Source organism: Neopelma chrysocephalum, unplaced genomic scaffold (assembly GCF_003984885.1).
Source record: "Neopelma chrysocephalum unplaced genomic scaffold, ASM398488v2 Primary Assembly neopelma1_96780, whole genome shotgun sequence".
In the NCBI taxonomy this organism is placed as follows: domain Eukaryota; kingdom Metazoa; phylum Chordata; class Aves; order Passeriformes; family Pipridae; genus Neopelma; species Neopelma chrysocephalum.
This window is the reverse complement of record NW_020925424.1, coordinates 1,381,230-1,396,999: the sequence shown is the minus strand read 5'-3', so window position 1 is coordinate 1,396,999 and position 15,770 is coordinate 1,381,230. Positions and strand designations below refer to the sequence as shown.

Sequence of the window (15,770 nt, the reverse complement as noted above, 5' to 3'; positions counted from 1 at the left end):
ATCTATGGAAGGCTCTGGATGTATTTAAGAGATGCGTAGATGTGACACTTGTCAGGGGACATGGTTTAGTGGTGGACTTGTGGTGCTGGGTTATGGCTGGACATGATGACCTTCGAGGTCTCTTCTAACCTGAACAACTCAATGATTCTGTTATTTTACACAGGCTGCTGTCTCATTAACCTATACTATATACCTTATGTGCATCTAGTTCAATGCAATTTGTAAACTAACATCCCTAGTGGTGTAATATATCCCCAAAGAATGCCTGGGCTTGGGGAATTAATAAAGAAGACATTCAAAATAACTGACTTCGGTCCAGTCATTTTAGTCCATCCTGATTTTCCCCTTTCAGTGAACAAAATTTAGTTCCTCTAAAAGTTGGCTCTATGATTCCTTAATTAAACTAAATCAAGTTGTGCTTCTGCACTGCCCTTCATAGAGTTCATCTTCCCTTCGTGTACAAGGTGGGGGGAAACACCTTACTATATAACTAGGAAAAATCAAAGCTTGTGAGACTATGCCAGAGATCTATTTTTTCCACTTTTGGTTTTGCTTGAGGTTCACCTCAAGCACCTGCTTGTTTAAACAGTGGAAAATTGCAGAGGTTACCAACCACGCTGTGGCAGGATACACTCTACAGCATCAATTACCCAAGACATAATTACAGAACAAATTGAAGAAATTATACTGAATTCGAGCCTTTTTTCAGCTGAAGGTTCATGTTTGATATCCTCATGTTGGGCACCTTAAGATTCACAGAAGCAGGCCTATAGAAGTGCTGCTGACCTCATTTTTGCAAAAATGAAGGGAAAGCTTCTGAAAACACAGTTGTTTATATCCTCCTGAGGCATAGCATTGTCGAGTCATAAGATATGGGCACAGTACCAGCAGACATACTGCTACCATGTGGGTCCTACCAATATCAGCCTGATATACACAGTTTTTCAGTGGAAGTAAGGTAAAAAACAAATCCAAGACAGAACACTTCCAATTGCTACTACATTGCGTGCAAAAAGTTAGGACCTTCATCAACATGCCCCAGACTGAAAGAGCCAATATTCCTGGGATGGTTTCTAATCTCTTTCAAAGAAGACATTAAATTTTTAACAACATTCCCCTGGAATCTAAAGGGAACATCATAAATCATGGAGCCACACAACTACTGTATTTAAGAGTTTACATTTTGAACAACTACTTCCTCTAAGTGCTAAAACTAACATTGGAAATTCAGCCTGCTAACCAGGGAAACTTGGAATAGCAGGCAGGAATGAAAAGAATATTTCAGGCACATAGTCTGTGAACTGCAACACTGTTTCTCTGAGCCATAGACTTCTTTGCAGCCGTCTTGAAAACTCAGCAGAGAAAAAGACCTAAAGACAAGAGCTGGCAAAGAGTAGAGAATTAATGAAAACAGGAGAGTTCCTGAAACAGAGTTGTCTGTCAAGGACAAGAATCATGTCACCTCCTACAAGGAGTCCTTCCACACTGGCTGCTACCAATTGCAAATGGTAGACAGGCACTGCTTAAGCTTTGAACTATTCCCTGCAAATTTAAAAATATTCTGTGTGCTCTTCTCATGCTTGCTACTGCCATAAACAAACTGAAGAGTTAACACTTCCAAGAGTGCAAGAAGCACTGCTGCTGTCTGTTCTCTGGTCATTCAAAATATAAACTTCATGTACTCAGTGACCAAGGCAAAGTTGTGTAAACATTCTTCTTTAGAAGAAGTGGTTCCTCAGGCTCTGGGAAAATTGCTGGGAGAGGGACACAACAGGAGTATGACAAATTCCAACACCTCTAATTTAGCCAGCACAACATACCAGCAAATACCAAATTCAGATACATTTGTGTAGACAATCAAAATACAATCAAATGCACTTATGTATTAGGAAGGCTGTGAAGCACGCACTTGGCTAACTTACACTTGACAATATTCATAGCAATAATAAATACCTGAATAATAATAACTTGGCTAAATCTGAGGCACTGAGGTTTTACAGACAGACTGTGTAGTATGGTGCCAAATGCAACATGAATATGCAAGTGCTAAAGAAGTTTTATTTAGGTAAAATCAGACGGCAAAAAAGTATCAGAGAGAAGAACAATTAACTCTTTTCAGGTCACACTCCTATGAATGCATTAATCCTACCAATGAAAATAGTTCCCATGGCAGTTCCCAACAAGTCATCACACAACCAGATGATTCATTTCACATTGCCAAAAATATTTTAGAGGAAAAAGGGCCTGATTAAAAATATTGCTTCTCTCAAACTAAAAGGATGAAAGAAACGTCATCTCTAAGCAGAACAGGTGGTTTTGAAGATGAGAGAACACACACGAAGGATGTAAAGATCGAATGAAAGGAAAAGTACAGAAGCTAAGTGGAAAGTCCCATGAAAAGTGAGGATGATAAGGTTTAAATCTCAAGCATTTATACAGCGGCCAAAGCCACAGAGCATTGGGCTGCTACAGCTCCCTCACAAGTGCTTGTTGTGTCTCCTCCCTTCTTCCTTCTACTTCTGCTGTCACATAAACCTGTAGTGAGACATTTTTTCTTAATAATCTAAAAGCAATTGGGAGGGGAATGGGGGATATGGTTACTTAGAACCTTTACCAGGACATTAGCCCTGCGCAACAGAGACAGAGAGACGGAATGACTTCAGACTGGGATGAACCTATTACAGTCATATTCAAGTCCGAGTATTTACAGTGTTGGGCAAAAACTTCTCCTGAAGGAGTAATTCTGATTTTGAAGTTAATTCTGCTTTTTTCTTTTTAACTTAAAAAACCCCAAACCCCAAACAAACAAAAAACAACCCGCCTAGAACAAAACAAACAAGAAATCTGCAAACCCAAACAAGTGAGTAGTAGATACTGAGGACTCCTGTGTAGCAAAGGGAGGCTCTTGAAACAAAGAAGCCTGTAGACATTTATTTCAGTATCAAATAATTCTTTACAAGCCACATAATTTCCTAAAATATTTGAGGCAAAAGCTGCAGGTTTCCAAACAGTGGAGTTCTCACCATCTGGATGCCTTAAACAGTGGTACATTTTACTTGCATCTTCCATGAATAAACTTCCCTTGATATGAAAGCAAACAACTTTTCCTCCCATTTCCTGGTTGTGCAATGACTTAGGCAAACTAAAACAAACATGTAAGGCCTGATTTGGACCAAGCGCCACACTGAGGGTTGGATTCTCATTCAGCTTAAAATCCCATTACGACATAGTTCGTTTTCCCTTCACAATAGATAAGCCTGGTATTAAGACTTAGAGCCACATCTTGATACCCCAGCCTGAAGTGATTTGAGATAGATTTCTTTTATTGCTGTAAAACATTTCTATTCTTCCTGAGGGGCAGGACGATCTTTTATTATTGTATCCAGACTTTTCAGTGCAGCAGAGGAGCAGCTACCCTTCCCAGTGATTTTCTCACTGGATACACCAGCCACTGGATACAGAAATTAAGCAAGTCAGCATTCAAGACCCATCTCTGCATCAGATGATAAAGATCAGCTGGTTGACACTGATTTTTCCTACTGGGAACATACAGGTCTCATGATTACTCAGTCCCTAACAAGGCGAAGTAGAAAATCATGTTCTTTGGGAGGAATGCAACGCCTAGCTGGAGTAAAAAGACCTTGAGAGTAAGAGCGAACTCACAGCAAAACTTCATCGAGTTCAAGGTCAACTGGAGAACAGCTACAAGCCTATCACCTCAAAGTCTTATCAGGACCTCAAATTTCTTGACCTGAAATGTTACTCAAATAAAAAACTCACACTGATAGATGCTTTTTATGACTGAACAGAGGGGACAGCTGTGTATGACGCCCCTGAACTAGTTTTAAACAGCAGATTTCTTACAGATAGGAGATGTCAGCTTGTGAAGCACTTACAACTGTCCTAAACAAAGCCAAGAGCCTTTTCCACATTTTGGTTGCAAAGTCAAGTTAGCAAGGGAATGAAGACTTCTTTAACCAGCATCTGACAGACAAAGCATAAAGCATAATAGTTCAGATAGAGCCAGTCTTCCCTAGAAGACTGAGAATGAGTGTTTCCAGCAATTATTTAAATGCCAATTTAACTCAGAAAAGCACTGTAAATTTTACTACTTAGCTCACATAAAACATTTCCTCACAAATCATTACACCACAGGTAGAAGAACAGAAATAATCCACATTTAGGGGTTAGACTTGTAAAACCGGAACTGACTGCACTTGCTAAGGTACTCTTAGCAACAAGACATGGGTCTGCTATATCCAGGTTCTCTGCTTAACCATTTGCACAGCTACTTCCTGCAAAACTGAGCACAATCCTCTTACTGAATATTATTTTGACAGCTGGCTTAAAACAACCGGGTGGTCCATATATCTAGGGAAAGTGTCACAAAAGTAGAGTGGAACGTCATAAAATAAGAAAAAATAAATATCCAGTCTCAATTTAAGACAGTAACCTTCCACTAAGGAAATTTTCATCTGTGAAAAGAAAAACGGGAGAAAAAAGCAGAAAAATTACACCCAATCAGAGGGTTCAAGCTCTGTTTGGCAAGGTCACGCTCCAGAGTTTTTTTTCTGGGCAGAATTATCATTCTCTGTAACACAGATTTTCTCCAGGGCCTGAAAGTAGTCTGACACATTACTTACCAAAATCCAAAGCAAATAAAGAATTTGGTTGAATTATGGATGCTAAGTGAATATTGTATTTGCTATTTCCTATTATGACAAACTTGGAAGACAGTCAAACTTCTATGCAAGCATATAATACTATTGTTCTCTGTCATTTTAATCTGAGCGCTCTAAAAATATTTTAAGTGCAAGAATGTTTGAAATACACTGTGAACTCACATACACTCATTGTCAAGGTTTATTTTGAGTAAAAACATCCCTCCCCAAGACAGATCATTCTTCTTCATTTTCTAATGGATGTCAACCCTTTGTTGACTTTTAAAAAGTCTAACTTCCCTGCCAACAGTCTGATGATTTATAGTTTCCCAGCTGACCAATACCTTCACACAAATAAACAAGATTGATAAAATAAAGATACAGAGCTGCTTGGAGTTTTTGTAATGTTAATTTAAAAAACCATATAGAAATGGAAGATACTCAAGCTTCGCTGCTACCAGATCAGACAGGCAAGCAATTCACCATCTATCTCAGCCAGAAGGAGATTTACTGATAACCTGGCTTTCTGCACTGACTTGAGCTTTTATACATTTTAGAAGCAGCACCTTGCTTACCATGTCTATTATCCCTCAAAGCCTCAATTCCCACTTCGATAATGACAGCAAAAAAATATTCAGTAGATGATATCTGGCTTTTGATTGCTTTCTACCACAGGTTGAGTGGCAAAAATGCTAAAATTCCCAAGGATCTGACCTGGAGGAGGAGAAAGGGCCATGAGTTACCACTAGAGCAGCACATTCTGTGCATGAAGAAATGCTGTCATGCAGAAGGAAGTCCAATGTGGTCTCCTCTCACGTGTAGCACCATGACCAGTCACTGTAGAATACAGTTTACTTACCCGTGAAGGGCCTGAGATTTTATCAGCATAAAAACAATTTTGAAAGTAAGCCCTTTTTGACACATCCTGAATCTAATTAATAGAAAAATTATCACCTTCAGATTAAAAGACTTGGAAAGTCCCAGAGTGGTCCTGAAACTGGAGGTGTTTTCTGCCTTCCCCTCCCAACCCAGAGAGGGTTCTCAGCAAATTAGTAACTTGCTGTTTCAGCAAGGACTATGTTTCTATGGATAGGACATGCCTGGTTCTGCTTCTTCCTTGCATCAGCATATGTAGGTAGGTAACTGTGAGGTTGATGAGCTGATACAGGGAACAAAACCTGCTGAAAACCAAACCTGCCTTTACTGTTTCATCACACAGCACAGATGCATGAATCCTCTCAGTGAAAAGGAAGGAACAGCATGTAGAATTTCACTGAAAAACTGAGATTAAACTATGAATGTTTTGCTATGAAAGTAAAAGAATCTTTGTCTTTTCCTGACTGCATTATAAGATACAGTCATTCATTTGAAACAATAAGTGTCTTGTGAGCAGCCAGTCATTTAAATATGGAGAAGCCATACAGATGAGATGTTTGGCAGATCAGACTGCTTGAAAGGAAAATCAGACATCTGCAGGTAATTGCCATCAATACTTACCAGTTATTTAGTTTTTTGATTTTTTTTTTAATAAAAATTATAGCTTCACACTGCACCCACTTCATCTCCTCCTAAGAGTAAATGTCACAAATGTGGCTTTTCAATAATGCTGGCAGTCCATGTCATTATCCTGTCACTCACATACATGCAGCCAGAAGAGTGCAAAAATCAGCTTAGGAAAAACAGTTACAGGTTGTGTTTAAGTGAGAGCTGGTACCAGTACAAACTGGGAAAATTAAGTGTTCAGAGTTTTAAGACATTCAATCAATGAGTTGCTACAAACAACTTCTAGAGTGTAGGCAGGTTAAGATTTTAAGAAGTTGACATTGGCAAGTATGGACTTACTAGCAGCTGTGAGAGATTTCTTTACCCCACTCTCTCCTTTAGCACCCACCACTGCAAAGTGAAGTGCTGCACACAGACTGTGGACTTCTATTTTAACATGAGATGGCATTTGCCTTCCCCCAGTACACACAGAACCCTCTGGTAAAAACCCTGCATGCCACTTCTGTGTTAGCTTGTATTCTGGAACAGCTTTAAAAAAACCCCAAAAACTAGACCAAACCAAAAAAAACCAACCAACCAAAACACACAAACAAAAATCCCACCACCAAAACCAAAACAAACGCAGTTTTCATATAAAGTTTCTAGCTTTTCATCATAGCATGAAAAGTCTTGTTTCAGTCATACACACCTCGAGGTATAGGACATTAATAAAAGGCAAGCCTGTTTAATGGCTGTTTTCTTATTAGAAAAGAAGCCATTGCATCATGCAACACAGGAGCTGGCAAGCTACAGACTCCTGATTTTAGCCTTCAAACTCAGCAAAAATCCACCCAGCTGCTCTTCAGAGAGATTTCTGGGATCCCCAGCAGCTTTATATTTTTCATTCTCAGGTTGTGCTCCAGCAGTTCCATTTTCATATACAGTTTTCTTTGGCAAACTCTATTACTGCATTAACACAAACTCCCACTTCAAGTCTGAAATGTATAGACTTTTCTCCCACGTACCATTAATTGTAAACATAAGTGCTCACAATTTAGATTTATCATATGAAGTTTCTTGCACAGTGTCCATTTTTAAAGTCCCCCAATAACTGATGTCAGCAAATTGCAACAGAGATTCTGTAAGGTCAAGCTCCAGGGCACTCCTAGGTGTTGACAGAAAGTCTGAAGTTTTGCCATAGTTTTTTTTAGTTTTGGACTTGTAGGGTAGAAAAATGAACAAAGTACAACAAACAGTGAAGCCTCAAGTGCTTAAAGAGCCTAAAAATCTGCACAGTGTGGTCTGAGCCTCCAAAGCCAAGTACAGAGGGGTGATGAAGGCAGAGAGAGGACTAGGGAAGATTCCTTCTGAGAGCTTTTTTAAGACCACATCCCACATATAAAGTCTGAACAGATGCACAGTTATCATCTCAATATATATATGCCTTCTAGCACAATATCTTCTTAGCACAGGGTGAAATCCCTGAGTATACCCTGGATGTGCCCAGATCAACATAACTTCTTTCCTGAGTTAGGTAAAACCAGCCAATCATCTGCTGTCCTTTCTTGCTAAGCCAGATAGAGTTCAAAGCTAAAATTAAGCCCAACAATGAGAGCAATGACTAGTGTCTCCCCTGACCTTCATCCTCCAACACAACTCACTCAGTATTGCTGCCTGGGGCCAGCAAATGCTAATAATCACCTTAGTACATGAAAAGTCATGAATATTAAAGCAAGGAAATCCCAAACCATGTTGGCATAACAAGAGGCCAGGAAAAGGCTGGAAAGCATGAGAGCAATTGAGTAAAAGTTAATCTAAAAAAATATTTTTGTTGCATGAAAATCCAGCAAGGCTTAAGAACTGCATGTAGTGCTCCAAGAACCAAAGAACATGGATATCCTTATGGAACATGAGGGACGTTGACAAAAGATAGCTCAGGGTTATATGCTGTGCTTGATGTTTCTGTGCCTTTTCACTTACAATTCTCCACATCTCTTCAGAATTGAAGTAACAGAACTATTTGGTTTATTTATTTTTTATTAAACTCTATAAAGTGAATTTCTCTTACTTCATGGGAGAATTGCAAATAATATGTACTTACAGTAATTAATCTACTAGTAACACATTCTTTCAAGACCACTGCTTAGTAAGACCTCTTAATATTTGGGGTTTTTTAAACTTTTAAAATTATTATGGCCATATACTTTTATTTTGTATTTCAGAAAAACTATACTACTAAAACTTTTAAAATTCCACATTTCTGAAGAGGAGTAGGGACTGGAACACAGGTGCGTGCAGAAAAAGGCAACTTCAGAGTTTTCCTTTAGTATTTTCCTAACACACAATGCACCTGTAAAGCAGGTAGCAGAAAACACAGAGTGATATATAAGCCCACTAAATAAGCAGCCACCAGCATAGTCTATTGCCTGAGACCTCAGTTTGAAGTTAAAAAAAAAATTAAATAAATTCAACAATTGCACATTGCTCTGTTTTGTCTGCCTGTTCCCTTTCCCCTCCTAGATTAGAGTACATTTTTAAGCCAGTAGCAGCCAGTGGGCATAATTAAAATCTACACACAGAGCTCATTTGGTTGCATAAGTATTTGAAAAACATGTATAACAACTGCAGCCCATTATGTAGATATAAATCTGAAAAACAACTGCAGCCTTAACCCTGTCCCCTCCAGCCTTAAAGAGCCTGATTCTTGCCCAACTCACGAGAGGCATGCTTCCCTCGTGGCTCTCCTGCCAGCTCAGACAGGACGAGTGCAAGCAGCAGCCCCATGTTCCCCATGGGAATTGGGGCGCTGTGTTCTGCCTCTGCATGAGCCAAACTGCAGCTGTTTTGACCCAGGCTTACAAAAACTTCCAACCATCCAGGCTATGCTCTGATCCAAGCAACAGACAAGGCTGTTGTTGAAAGCTGGCCAAGTCTGGTAAAATCTGGGTATTTGGCAACTCTGCGAAGGGAGCTGCTTTGCAGGGAATTCCAGCAGCTGCCTAATGCTGCATTACAGGTTTGGCCAATCCTACCTGAGCAGGAGGCTCAGAGGCTATCCAAACACGTGTACAGGGGCCCTTCACAAGAGGAAATCCAACTGAAGACCATTAATTTCTGTCTCTTTAGAAGATGGCCTCTTCTCTTTTTCTTTTTTAGTAACATAAAGGTATAAAAATGCTAAAATGTCTTATAAAAGTTGCTTCAAAAATGCGTATTATAGAACCTGAATGATGTTGATTTCAAGCGCCCCTCAAAAGTACAGGTAAGAGCTAAAAAGTGAATTATGAAGTCTTCAAGTCTAAGTGAGGGGTCACATGCTCAAAATCATCAGAAATTAGTCTCAGTCAAGAGCCAGGAACAAACCAGTGTCACGAATTCCACTCTGTGGATCTCATTTAAAAGCCTGCATGATTGTCAATACAGTGATGTTTGTATGCAATGTGAATTTTTTCATGTATTGCCAAATTATAAAATCAAAGTTAAGTATTGCTCCTCTGTTACAGAGATAAGAGCATTTCCTTTCAGTATACATTAACAATTAGCTCATACTGAGTGTAATAGAAATTTAATTAGCCCAATTTTGCATCCTGGCAGTAGACAGCTCTGTCCAACCATGGCCTATGGTATAATTAGAATTGCTAAGTGTTTGTCTAAAGCGGAAAGCAAATTTTCAGGAAACTTAATATCAATATTTTAAATTATATTTATAACAATGCTGCAGGGCAAAGGGGGGACAAAAAGAAAAAACAATCATGATTTGAACCTTAAAAGAACTTCAGGAAAGATTTGGAGAAAAAACACTCCTACAAACAAATCTCCCATGGAAATAAACTTTACAAGAAATTTTGGAATAAGAACCAGATTTCAGCCATCTGTTGGCTAGAGATAAAACATAGGTTGAGATCCCTGTGGTCTTCCTTACTTTGTCCATATTCTGAAACCTAGACATTATTGTGACCATCTGGACCATCATAAATTAAACACTGTGATAAAAGTATATTAAAAATATTTTTTTCTCAGAGATAAAATCAGGTCTCTGGAACATCAGTGAACTCCATTCGTGGAGATGTGACAATCCTCAGGCAATACTCAGGCAGTAGACCTTTTTTGCAGTTCCTACCCTGGTATGATTTTCAAAAGACAGTATGCTAATATGCTTTCCCGACTTAAGTGTTCAAACACTCTTAAGAGGTGACACAGAATCGGTACAAAAAAACCCATCTTCTAGAGCATGGTGTTAGACTGAGGACCCCTAGTTGGATGCACCTCCAGGTGAATGCAAACTGTTGCCTGCACTCTGCTGCTAAAGGAGCAGAGAAAAGCATATTGGCAATGTCAATGGTGACATTACTTTGCTGCCCTGGACTTCATACTGAAGTTCCAGAACGTCCAGCAGAGCAGCACTCAGTGATGGTGTGACTTCATTCAGCCACAGTAGACTATTGTCAGGCTCCTCTCTCCATTGGACTTACTCACTGGCCATATAGAACTATTAAAGGGTGATTTGTTGCTTGTTAACAGAGAGGTTCTCGTAAGTGAAGGGGTGATTGGTGGCCTCTCTGCCCCAGCAGCCATAAAGCAATCGAAATTAAAATCTCTGTTGACAGGAGAATAAGTGCCAGCAAAACTTCAGCTCTGAACATCAGGAGAGCAGACTTCAGGCTGCTCAGGGAACTAGTGAATAAAGATCCCTGGGAAAACACTCTTGAAAGTGCTGGGTTTCAACGTCACTTTTTAAGCACCACCTCCTTAGGGTACAGGAGCAGCAACTCCGAAATGTCCAAAGTCAAGCAGATGAGGCAGAAGGCCAGCTTGGCTGAGCAGGGATCTTCCTTTGGAGCTAAGGCAAAAAAGGAAGGAGTATGCCCAGTGGAAGTAAGGTCAGATGGCGTGGGAGCAATACAGAGATGCTGCTTGCCACTGTAAGAAGAAAATTCATGTGGCCAAAGCTCAGTTGGAGCTGAAGCTGGATAGAACCATGGTGACAATAGAAAGAGTTATTTTAAATACATTAATGGCAAAAGGCAGTGCAGAAATACCATGAGCCCATTACAGGATGAGGATGGTCACTTCACAAACAGGGACATGGACAAGGCAGAGGTGTTTAGTGCTTTCTTTGCCTCTGTCTTCAACACTGAAGATTCACTGGCTAAGGGGTCCCAGTGCCCTGAGTTGGAGGACTGTGGCTGTGAGAATGATAAACTCTCAGTTGACCCTGAACTTGTGTGGGATCTGCTGCTCCAGCTGGGTCCCTACAAATCTATGGGGCCTGATGGGGTTCATCCGAGAATACCCAAAGAGCTGCTATGTCATTGCAAAACCTGTCTTGATGATTTTTGAACGGCCATGGGAATCTGGAGAAGTCCCAGTTGACTGGAAGCTGGCTAACACTGTCCCAATTTTCAAGAAGGACAAGAAGGATGACCCTGAAACAACAGGCTTTTCAGTCTCACTGGAGTGCCTGGTAAAGTTACAGAGAAGATTATTCTGGGAGGTATTGAAAAACACCTGAAAGATAATGCACTCATTGCTCACAGGCAGCACGGCTTCATGAGGGAAAAGTCCTGCTTTTCAAACCTCATTTCCTTTCGTGACAATGTAACCGCCCTAGCTGATCAAGTGAAGACAGTTGATGTACCGTTTTTGCATTTCAGTAAAGCTTTTGATACTGTATCTCACAATATCCTTCTGGACAAAATCTCCATCACAGATGGATGAATACATCACGTGTATTCATTGGCTCATGGGTTGGGTGCAAAGAATTACAGTGAATGGGGTGACATCAGGCTGGTGACCAGTGGGGTTCCACAGGGCTCCATTGTAGGCCCAGTGCTCTTCAACATCTTCATAAATGACTTGGATGCAGGACTTGAAGGGATACTAAGTAAGTTTGCAGATAATTGGCAGGAGCTGTTGATTCCCCAAAAGGCAGAGAGAACATGCAGAGAGACCTGGACAAATTAGAGGGCTGGGCAATCACTAACTATATGAAGTTTAACAAGGACAAGTGTAAGACCTGGGATGGGGCAACCCTGGAGGTACCTACAAACTGGGGAATGAGATGCTAGAAAGCAGTGAGATGGAAAGGGACTTGGGGGTCCTGGTTGATGACAAGCTGAATATGAGTCAGCAGTGCCCTGGCAGCCAGGAGGGCCAACCATGTCCTGGGGGGAATCAGGCAAAGCATCACCAGCCAGTCGAGGGAGGGGATTGTCCTGCTCTGCTCTGCACTGGGGCAGCCTCACTTTGAGTCCTGTGTGCAGTTTGGGGCACCACAATATAAGAAAGATATAAAGCTCTTAGAGAGCATCCAAAGGAGGACAATAAGGATGAAGGGCCTTGAGGGGAAGCCGTATTAGGAGCGGCTGAGGGCACTTGGTCTATTTGGCCTGGAGGAGAGGAGACTGAGGGGAGACCTTATCACAGACTTCAACATCCTCACGAGGGGAAGTGGAGGGGAAGACACTGATCTCTTCTCTGTGGTGACCAGTGACAAGACCCAAAGGAATGGCCTGAAGTTGTGTCAGGGGAGGCTTAGGTTGGATATCAGGAAAAGGTTCTTCACCCAGAGGGTGGTTGGGCACTGGAACAGGCTCCCCAGGGAAGTGGTCAAAGCACCAAGCCTGACAGAGTTCATGAAGTGTTTGGACAACACTCAGGCACACGGAGTGATTCTTGGAGTTGTCCTGTTGAAGGGCCGGGAGCTGGACTTTGATGATCTTTCTGGGTCCCTTCCAACTCAGTATATTCTATGATTCTATGTAACCTTCCAATACCTTAAGATAGAACATTATTACACAAAAGGAAACATTTTCTGTCAAAGGTAATTAAAACCTGATTTACTTTTTGAAAAGTGATGTTCTACATGCCACTCACCCCACCTCCTTATACAGTAAGATCCGAAAGGAAGAAAACAAAAATGAATATTATGTACATAATAAATAAAAAGTACTTGCAGTTGGAATATGCTCCAAAATTTATTTTTTGTTCAGCCCTCAAGGGATGATCATTCTCTTTCAAACAAAAATATATCATTAACTGTTATTGGCAATAGTTTTGTGGAAGAGTCCTTAAAGAGCAAATCTATGGAAGTTTCTAAAGCTTTTTTGTGCTATTGTCAGACTCATTTTATTCAATAACAGCTGATTCAGTTGCAGTTCAAAAAAATGTACAGAGATCTATTGTTTCACTTAATAGCCAAAAGCATTTAATTCTAGTTCAGTACCTTGCAGAAACATGTAAACATGGCAGTGATGGACTGGCACACTGACAAAATAACTTTAGGACAAGGAAGTGCAACCATTTATACTTTCCAAAGTAAATCTTTTCCAAAATCATTCCTCCACCCTCACCCTCCCAAGCTGCTTCAATAATGGCAGTAGCTTCTTAAAATAACAGCCCATTTGAACACTTGATATTATGGAAAGTGCAGCACATGAATGAATCCTATGCACTCCTGAAAGCAATCTCTTTAAAAACCCTTTTTTTTAGTTTAAGTGGGACTTAAATGATCAAATTCCAAACTGGAAAGCCCTGTTTTGTTGTTTAAGGAAGCTGAACAAATAAAAAAAACCTATCTGGCAAAATAAGACGACAATGACAGAGTCAGATTTCCAGATAGGTTCTATTACAACTGCGCTTGGCAATAGTCTATGCTGTGTAAGTGGGAGCAACAATGGGACTGTGTCAACTTATGCCAAAGGTGGATTTGTTCCATGGCCTTAAAATTGATTTATTGTTTATAGAAAGGATTGAGTCAGAGGCAGGGTGGTAGTGTGGAAAGTCAAGCAAGTCTTAACCCCCCCCATTTCATTACTCTGACAACGTTTTTTTAATACTTTTTTTTTTTAAGAGATACTGCTGAGGAGTTAAACCTCCTAATAAAAGTTTGTAAATATTACCTCTAAGAAATTTACTGGTACCTAGACCTCATTAATTTAAGCATCTCTGTTTTATTGCATGTGGACAATTCACCAACTAAAGGTCCTAAAGGACAGGGGCAAAAGAGGACAAGTGAAATTTAGATGGTAATGTCAAAAACTGAGCAAGAGCTCATCATAGCAGGACTCAGTGGGATGATACACACAGTACTCAACAAGACAAATAGAGAAAATATGGGGTTCTGGTGTCTGTTCCTCTCAATTCAAGCATTTTATAATAAGAAGCCATTTGATTATACAACAAAAACCTAGAAGTACCTCTTCAAGCATGAAAAATTGTCCTCTTCGCCTTCTGCTTAAAATAATGTACTATATTACTATATCGCAAATAAAAATCTGGGTGGTATTGAAAATTTTTTTTGTAGGGTTATTAACAAAGAGAATGAAAAGAAAATATCTTAAACATGTCACACCTTAAGGGAACAGACAATGATGGAGCTAACAAACCTGTATTGTAATGTGTAATTGTTTCTCCTTTTTGCTTTTAAGCACATTCCAAAGTCTTTAATCACATTACGCACAGTTATATAATTGAATCCATCATGTTCTTCTGGTTAGTCAGCTTCATCCTAATTATGTAAACAAATGCACCAATGTATACTCACAGGGATCAATAGACCTCTCATCCAAAGAGCTCCCTTCCCACATGCCACTGCAGAACACTTTCTAAAATGTAACCAGTGAAATCACATGAACCTCATGAGATTCAACAAGGCCAAGTGATGGCCCTGCACCTGGGTCTGGGCAAATCCAAGCACAAACACTGGCTGGGCAGAGAATGGATTGAGGAGAAGGACTTGGCAGTGCTGGTGGATGAGAGGCTGGACATGACCCACGTGCACTCACACCTCAGAAAGCCAAACGTGTCCTGCTCTGTATCAAAAGAATTATGTGGCCAGCAGGTCAAGGGAGGTGATTCTGCCCCTCTGCTCTGCCCTCATGACACCCCACCTGCAGTGCTGCATTCAGCTCTGGGGTCCTCAACATAAAAGGGACATGGACCTGCTGGAGCAAGTCCAGAGGAGGCCATGAAGATGATCAGGGGGCAGGAGCACCTCTCCTGTGAAGACAGGCTGAGAGAGTTGGGGTTGTTCATCCTGGAGAAAAGAATCATAGAATTAGAAAATGGTTTGGGTTTGAAGGAACCTTTAAGATCATATTAATTCCAACCCCCCTGACATAGGCAGGGAAAATTCCACTAGACTAGGTTACTCAGAGCCTCATCCAACTTGGCCCAAACACTTCCAGGGATGAGGAGTTCACAAGCTCCCTGGGCAACGCACTCCAGTGCCTTACCACCTTCACAATAAAGAATTTCTTCCTAATATCTAATCTAAACCTACTCTCCTTCAGCTTAAGGCCATTCCCCATTGTCCTACCACAACACATCTTTGTGAAAAGTCCCTCTCCAGATTTCTTTTAAGCCCCCTTTAGGTACTGGAAGGTGCTATAAGGTCTCACTAGAGCCTTCTCTACTCCAGGCTGAACAGCCCTCGATCTCTCAGCCTTTCCTTATAGGAGAGGTGCTCCAGCCCTGTGATCAACTTAATGTCCTTCTCTGGATCTTTCCAACGGGTCAACACTTTTCCTGTGCTGGTGACCCCAGAGCTGGATGCAGTGCTCCAGGTGGGGTCTCACCAGAGCAGAGTAGAGGGGCAGAATCATGTCCCTCGCCTTGCTGGCCACA

At 40.7% G+C, this 15,770-nt stretch overlaps 1 protein-coding gene across 1 annotated transcript in view; it reads right to left on the bottom strand.

Moving 5' to 3' along the window:
- Positions 1–15,770, bottom strand: part of RAI14 (retinoic acid induced 14) — an 84,000-nt gene that overhangs the window by 16,742 nt on the left and 51,488 nt on the right. The window lies entirely within an intron of this gene.